This window comes from Saccoglossus kowalevskii, chromosome 12 (genome assembly GCF_978046115.1).
Source record: "Saccoglossus kowalevskii chromosome 12, keSacKowa6.1, whole genome shotgun sequence".
Lineage (NCBI taxonomy): Eukaryota > Metazoa > Hemichordata > Enteropneusta > Harrimaniidae > Saccoglossus > Saccoglossus kowalevskii.
In genome coordinates, this window is record NC_140652.1 from 18,998,018 (window position 1) to 19,007,230 (window position 9,213).

Below are 9,213 nucleotides of genomic sequence, written 5' to 3' on the forward strand. Positions count from 1 at the left end.
TCTCTATGGTGGGCAATTGAAACAATTGACTGCGTGTGGAAAGTTTGTAGATAAATGGTAAATCTGGTTTTGGTAGCCTGTTCTACTGCAGTTTTCAGTAGGAATATATTCCATCAATATGTACTGAAAATGTTCAACCATCTGAAGATGATATACTATATCTAACAGTCGTCTATTTCGACAACTCTCCCCTTCACACATTTTATTTTAAGCCACCCGAACTAGGGACGGTATGTTTTGATTTTGCGATATGTAATGCGATATCCGACATTACAATAAGCTCGCACATATTCCCTTAGACATTAATACCCATGAAAAGTATAACCTGTGAATCATAGTTAGTGGTGCGAATTGGGCTCATAACAGAGAAATTACAAATAAAGATAAGAACTTTGATTCCTAATGAATCCACCCCTAAACACTAGCATATTGTTCGTGCAGTTCAATATAAGGATTGCACTCTCTGTGGGTGAAATTTAACTACTCAAGCTTGACTCACAAACCTTTTTAGCTCATTAACTTGAGCATGCATTTCCATATCGATGTTCAGACAGTGATATTCCTACGTCGCTTAAGGTTGTGCAAGAGAATATTTTTTGACCTTGCATTACTGGGCTTGAGAGGCTTATTTTCAATCATAGATATGAACAAGCATATTTGCACACAAATCGTATATACAAAACACACAACGGTATATTGTATGTATCTTTCATAAACATAGGCATGAGTGATGTTTCCAATACGTACCCCTTACTATTTTTGTTCGCCTGTCAACTTTCACGAAACGAATGAAATTATGTCACTAAATATGCAATGCCCAATATTGTTTGTGTATATTATCATCTTTTTCTTACCTGTGAATCGTTAAAGAAAACGAGAATCGGACTCAGTAAGAGTGGAATGGTGAAAGCTAATATAAGCTTATACTTCTTTTGCCAAAATTTCGATACGTTCATTTCAAAATGTTCTTCTACTACACGTCCTTGCCCCATAGAACAAAGTTGTCAACTAAACTATTTTCTTTGGCATACGTACGAGAGTGATTTTATAGTGCATCTGACAGACTGTCGACTGCACTGAAGTTAGGTCGGCATGTAGAAGAAAGTGTTAGGCATACACGATTAATCAATGAACGCTGTAATATTTGATATTTCAAGGTCATGAAAATAGGAACATTATAAATGAATTGGTTTGTGATACTCTGTAGTATCTACATCTAACAGTTTTCAAATTGCCAGTAAATATCACCATTTAAATTAGTTAAAACACACATCAGCACAATGTAATTTAAATAAATAAGCTGTTTCAGGATACTAATCGCCTATTGATACCTCATCTGTTTTCTATAAATGTACATGCCCTATATATGAGGGGGAGGCGTTTCCCCTTCACTGTGCAAATTATATCACTTCAAACGCTATTTACCACTTCCCTTATCGACAAATAATGATTCATTATTATTACTCAACTGAATGTATACACGTCACAATAATTAATAAATAAATGTGCTACTTCGGAATAATAATCGCCTATTACGTGATAACCTCATTTGTTGTTCAATAGATGTACGTGCCCTATAAATGGGAGGAGCGTATCCCTTCACTTTGCATAATATATCTTTCTATTCTCTATGTACCATTAGCTCTTATCCACACGTATTGTCAACATAATAAATTATTATTCAACCAAATGTTTACACGTCAAAATGTACCTTTCAATTTGATTACTCACAGTCGCCTCTCGTTGACTTTATCCTGGTAGATTACTCTGTTTGAACGCGTATCACAACGGATATATTTGTGTCTGTGATCAAGCTATTTCTATAAATTTACGAGTCGCGCTCCTAGTAATCTCCACGTGTTGCTAACTGGGTATTACGAATCAAATTAATCCGCATCCCTATTTAGCCAGTAGCGGACATATATCCAGCTGAACTAAACGAATCAAAATTAATCAGATTTCAGATAAAACTCAATACGTCCTTACTGTGGTTAATATAGTGGTAGTTATACCTCTCTAGTATATTTAATAAACTTATCAATTTAGTTGATTTTGTATACACTCCAAAAGAAGGCCAAAGCTAAATTTAAATAAAGATGTCATTTTACTTTGATCATCCTCGCTATAAATTACCAATGACTAAAATATTCATATTAATAATACCCAATCTCGCAAAATTACAATAGTTTATTTTTTTGTTTGTTTATTTCACATGGCACACTTTTTCCACATTCTATTCATGCGGTTTACCTGTTTCACTGCTACGGATTTGGGCTGCATCAGGCAGGCATGATGACAGTGATTTATTTGCACACTTTTGTCATCTGTCACTACAGTTGTTGTGTTGTGTGGTCGGCAATATGACGTTTATATTATCGACAATTATACAGTGTCCAACAATTGTCAGGATAATTCAAATTCACAAGACAAAGCTTTAAATTCTTATGAAATAATTTTAAATTTGCAGAACACAACTTCAAATTCACAGAACATAACTTTAAATCAGCAAGACGTATTGACAGGGCTCCAATCCATATAATGCGAATCAAACAAACAGAACTACATATTTTAGGAGGAACTTAACTATTGCAAAAGGTAACTCCACCTATATTGCAGGGCCTTGTATTCGACACTGAATTGCCAGTTAGCTTTTGCAATTAGGTATGGTGTAAAACAGCTATAGATAGTACATAGCTGTATTGAGCTATATATTTGGGAACTAATTTTTCAATTTTGTAGGAATTGGCCATAACATACCGTCTTTTTTTGTCGGTGGATATTGATGAAGGACATCATGATACTGAATATCTTATAAATATTTTGTAGAATTCTGTACCATGTACATGTACTGTAAACAAATTTTAAGCAAGTTCGTTGATTGACGTCACCGGTCAGAATCAGGTCACTCCACACCACAACTGACATTTGACTACTACCAAAAATACAGCTTTTGTGGGCTATAAATTACAGAATCTTTCCTTAACATACAAATAATGGCATAGCGAATTATCATCATATGTTCTCACCTTCTTCGCAAATGTGCATTAGCGTATATGTCGCAATGTCTTAAACATGTTCTCAAGACAACGTACATTTCTGCAATACAATTTTGCATTCAAATTATCGATTGTGGCTGTTGTTTTAACGTTAGTTTGAAAATTGACACTGTCAATTGATTTCCAATCTTTTCATTAAGCACAGTTCAACTAATTATAGTAAATTTTAATACAGTACGTCTTTCCTTTAATTACAGAAAGAATCGAGTACAATAATCATCGAGAAATGTTGTTAGCGTTGAGAATTATACCGTGACAGCTGCGACAGTTGTTGTCACCTTGATGAGATTTATTACTGCCAAGCAGGTACAGTATCAACACTAAGGAACTTCCTACCAAATATGTTCATATATTTATTTCTAATGATGAGACACAGAAAGTCCAGCATCACACCCGTCTTGGCCTACAAGTTGGAATATACAAATAAAATTAAAAATACATCCGCAATATATAAATGGTAAAATAGTTACATAGCACATACATTCATATAATTTTACTACAATGACTTGCATGTGTTTACATGGCTACATTTGTTTTTACATAATTGGGAAATGAATACTCCTTTGCTTATCACCCAAACACTGTGTAAATTATCTAAACATTACGTACTCTGCATTATGTGAACTGTGCTTAAGGGAATGATACAGATACGTGGGCGATACAATCATCATTTGCTCAATTTACACATTGACGGTGTTGGTCATAGAATAATAGCTGCAACTGTGAATCTACTGTTTCTTACAAAGCCAGATAAAACAAAATAGCTCACCCTGGTTTGAATCAGTCATAAATTGAGGGTCTTCGAAGAGCCACATAACAATCAGCACAAGCAACATGAAGATAACCCCGATTTCTGCAAACATGTGCATATATATATTATGTCACTAGAGCACACACATATTGTAACAATCCCCTTTATTCCCGTCCACTCAATTGTCAGATGGTACAACCCCAGAAATGCTGCCACGTGTAACAGCTATATTAGCATACAGAAACGTAGGTAACTTATACGGCTATATGGCAACCATGCGTTCATAATATAAATTTAGCAGTTCGATTATTTTTATTGATGAGCTGAGTGTAAGTCATAAGAGTATGCATTTACATGATTTATTGTAAAGTTGATAGCAGAATATGAGGTTACTGTTTTACGTGACATAGAAAAGGCAACGTTGGCTTTATATTTGCAAAAAAAACAAAAACAGTACACTAATGTATTTATTTGATTGATGATTAGATGTAATTCGGTAAAAAACAGTCATACAAACTTGAATACTGTTAATGGTGAAAAAGATTACGTAGTTTCTAGAGTCTCTGTCGGTTTATAGCGGTCCCATTTGAAAAACCTTCTTGTATAGATTGTATCACGATTGATATAAACAATAAATGTGTTTGAGAACAATATATATAATAAATGTGTGTATTTATAGCGCCCAGTTCGTTATATTGTTTACGTAATACAGCCGCAATCTTGTGCTTGACCTGGGTCGTCTTGTGACACCTAGATACTCCTGAGCCAGATAAGTGAGCTTTTGTCAGTGGTGGATTAGAATTTGATATAACTTTGTCCCGTGTCACTGATGTGATTTTTGAATGAGATGTCAGACCGTGATCAGCGAACATTTTCAAAAAGTGTCAATGACTTGGGTAAGTGTATGGTGGAGAAACATAGAATGAATCTCAAGAATGAAATGCAGATACAACAGAAAATTGACGCATACCTCCAGCTATGTACAATGATGATTAGAGAATCACATAGTCCTTTAGCATCTCTTAATTCCCTGGTTAAGAAGTTAAATAGTGCCGCCATTGGAGATCCTTATACTATTCCGTGTATAGAAGAGACATCGGATGCTTTGCATGGTGCGAAATAGTTGTCATGAATAGATCTCAAGAGAAATGACAGAAGGAGAAGAACACCTTCAATGGTTAGAGAGTGTGTTCCTGAGACTGAATGAGTACAACTTGAAGATCAAGCACACAAAGTGCCATTTTTTTCGTGCAAGGTTAACTTCCTAGGTTATGTGGTGTCAGAAAACAGAGTTAGGACTGATCCAAGCCAGACCGGCGCATTGAGGACCTAGCCTGTGCCATCAAATGTTCACGAGCTGAGAACATTCCTAGGTTATACCTTCTATTATTGGAGGTATGTCCCTGGATACTCATCGATAGCGAAGCCATTGAACAAGTGGGCCTTGACTCAAGGGCTACCTTCTTTAATCCACGTCCATATGCCCCAAAATTCAAGATACAATCCATGCCAGAAACGCAATGTTTCCCAAGATTGAGACAGAGGCCATTGTGATGCCAATGTAACCACAATAGGCAAGAAGCTCAGAAGAATTTGTAAAATATGATCCCACAGAAAGCGGCGCAGATGAATCGTTCAGTACGAGGGAGGAGACACCTCCACTGGCTGTGCACTGGCTGTGCAGTCAGATGCATTCCATGAAGAAGCATCAACCAGGAAGCAACAAGCCACTGATGGAGATGATAATGGATATTATGGCGAAGTGTTGTGAAAGAAAGATGTAGGGGTGTCAGTGGTAGTGGTTAGGCATGCATGGGTTCTAAGATTGGATGCCCATGTCTCAGGGTTGATGGTGACGCCCCTGTCTACGTTAAATTGCCAGTCACTGAGCACCTTCATCTTACCAACAAGACATTGGTTTGAGGGAGCTCTAGGTAGCTACAATTGTGCCTCATTATGTATTATTTAGATACTAGATGCAATGTGTGTGAAACAGGTTAACAGTGATGGAGAAGCAGATAATCCCACAATCTTGTGCAATATAAGTAATCCTGCGTTATGTGAGTGAGAGTTGGGTAGTGCTAATGAAGAAGCTGATTGTCCTGGAAGACAATACATTTGCCCCATTGTAAGTGAGGCTGAACCCAATGTTGGGTGGTGCAGAGTACTGTCGGGGAGGTGTTGGTGCTGTGTCATTCTTTGAGACTGCTTTGACTGGTACTGGTGCAGAAATGTTGTGATCAGTTTTCTTATGGTTTATGGTATGATATGATGCACATACAATGATTCGACATACACGCATGTTATTAGATAGTGACTGATTGTTTAATGGAGAGACGAGTTTACCAGCACAGACCTGTGTCGTCTAAGCTTGTGGACGCTGGTATGCAGTGTGATGCGTAGGGGTAATTTAAAAGTAGTCTGGGAGATTTGGGGAAGGTTAGCCTTGTCCCTTAGTGTGCAATGTACAATGATTCTAGGAGGTACAAAGGAGTCCTTGTCACAATTTTAGGGTCCTGACCACTTGTGTGAGGTAACTCAGAAGAAAATCTCTAGTGATTGGTATTTTGGATTTGACTATTTGCCATGTTAGTTAGAAGAAATCCCATTTTATGTGGTTGGCTCCACCCTTGACAGAAACGAAACACATTGCGACATGCAAGGTTTATTTGTAAGTATGATGCAATTTGGAAATCACATGTTGGCAATTGTTCTTAGACGGTTCTACCTTATTGATACATGAGTTGGTTCTTTGAAACAGAATTCCAATATAGTAAGCTAGGTGGTCCACTTTGCTTTACGGTGAAATGCTGTACTTTTGCTAAATTTGTGCATAGAAATATTTGTTCAGTTTCTATTTTGCATGAGTTGTTCATTGTTGTTGACAACGTGTTGACCTACTTTGTGTCATTGGTGTAATTAAGTAGAGTTTGTGATCGTGTAAAAGTTTTTTACTAGCTTAGGGAGTGAAGGAGGAAGATCCAAGACCGCATGACAATCAAAAAGAAAGTGAGTGGGAATAGACTAGCTCGAATCGCAGCAGGAGTGACGTTTTTCAACAGTGGAGAAGTCAGAGATCAGAATTATCATTTCTGGAGTCGATTTCTAAAATCATACATGGAAATGTACACTAACGTGAATGCAGATCTCGCTCACGCGAATCATGAGATGTAAATAGTGAAACAAGATGGCGACGCTCATGGCATAAGCGGAAGTTGAACTTTACACCACTAATCAACGACAGAATGAACTGTGAGTACTATTTGTGTCTGAGTAAACTGGCGACTCCCTTCTCACATCGATTCGTGTACGAATATTGTAGCTGTATTTTATTTATGCCATCTGTGCCGATTGTGACATTGAATTATTGCAGTGAACCTGATTTGTTGAACGGACATGCCGTTGTCTGTATGTATTGTGTATGAACTGTAACCAATACAGCGGAAGCTATGCTCAAATTTTTATTTGGTGCCAACACAGAAGTTTCATTGCAGTGAACCATCTGCTACTTTAAATGCAGATGTATGAATAGACAGCGAACTGCATAGTGACAGAACATTCAGTTTAGTATTTAGCGGAGAACTATGTTGCTGTATGTTGACTAGATAGTCTTGGGCATATAATGCGCTAATGCCACAGTGACTCTTGTGTAATTACCATATTGCTGTACTGTAAAACACAGTTAAGTGTTATATTTATACCTTTGATATTGAGAGCTGACAAAATTGTTTAATACAGACCATACTATGTGTGTAACTGTTATGTTTATGTATTGTGTTTGGTATAGTCAGGGACTGGTCAATGGGAGATAAGGGGTTTCTAACTATTGTGATTAACTTATACGATGTTTGCTGTGTTTGCTTTTGTTATCTACTAATGGTGAATATATATTTGAATTTAAACATCATCGACATGTGTGCACTCTCACATGAAATCGGAAGTCAACTGTATTCCAGCGGTCCCCACCCTGAGACAAATATATGTTCAACCGAATCTCGTCTGAAGGTTTGTAACACGTACATCACTACAACAATAGATTACTTTTCAACACAGATCTCCATAATGAGAGTGACGTTCGCTACTGATGTTGCCTGTGGGAGAAGGTGTGACGCACCGATTTTAATAAAGTGACTGTGTCTGCATCTCACATATCATTTGTATACCTCAATGCTGTTCTATTTATTCATTTTATATTTTTATTGAATTTGGTATTCCAAAATACAGATGAAGTTCATTATGAATATTATAAAAAGTAATTCGAAATTGTAACAACATTTATATTCATTTATTTGTTGGTGATAAATTCATTTTTTCAAAGGCTAATTTGTGTCATTTTAAACTTTATAAATAATCCGCCGAACTGAAACAAACTTCCCATTACACCTTCACCCGGCACCACAGTGCATTGTGTACGTTTTCGGCGTTCGATCCTGGTGTTCAATGATCTGCATAGAAAACCTGTCATTGTAATCGAAACATCTTAATTTGTTGTGTTTAAAAATGATGATTGAAAGTTTTCTAGTGCTCAGCATAACTCTCCTACAGTCCTTTGGACGTAACCCCGGAGTAAAACAAGGCCCACATTGAAAGGGTGTAAAACACAGAATTTGAAGAGCTGTCCTTGCATTGACCGATCACACAAGAGCTAAAAAACACCAATGAAATATGTGTTACAGTTTGTATGCATTTCAAATGCAGGCCAAAGTACATTTAAAGAAAAATATTATATTACTCTGATTATCCTTGCTGTCGGTTACCAATGAATAAAGAAATACATCAATGCGACAGTTAAGGGGCTCGATATATCGGCATCATACAGGCTATTTCATTTATACTTGGTTAATTTCTCGTGACAGACCAATTTATGGGACAACAATTCTGATTAACAAGAAATGGTTTCAAATTTGCAGAACTAAATCTTTAATTCACAGATCAAAACTTCAGATTGAATTACATAAATTACAGTCACATCTTTTACTAGAGTCTACATGATACAGATCGGGAAAACGACATTGAAAATCAGTCATTTAGCAGATATATGTTAACTGATTAAATGCGCAACGTCCTCAAGATACAACTGAGACATTGTCGAAGTAGGGGATGATGATCAGAAGTTTATTAAAGCGTTCCCACATAGTCCCTAAATAATCGTATTGTTAACATTTCATAAATAAAATCCCACTAAACAGAAACAACGGACATGTTACACTATTGTTAGTGACAATTTGAGATTTCCCCCCAGCCGGAAATGGTGTGTTTGAAGTAAACGGATAACAATAAAATATCAACTTGTCTGTATGAAAGTGCTGACTCAAAGTAATACATACTATACCAAGGACATGTGACCTTGTTTTCAATACTGCTATCGACCCGTATATAAATCCTCTGACGTGTATAACTATTCAA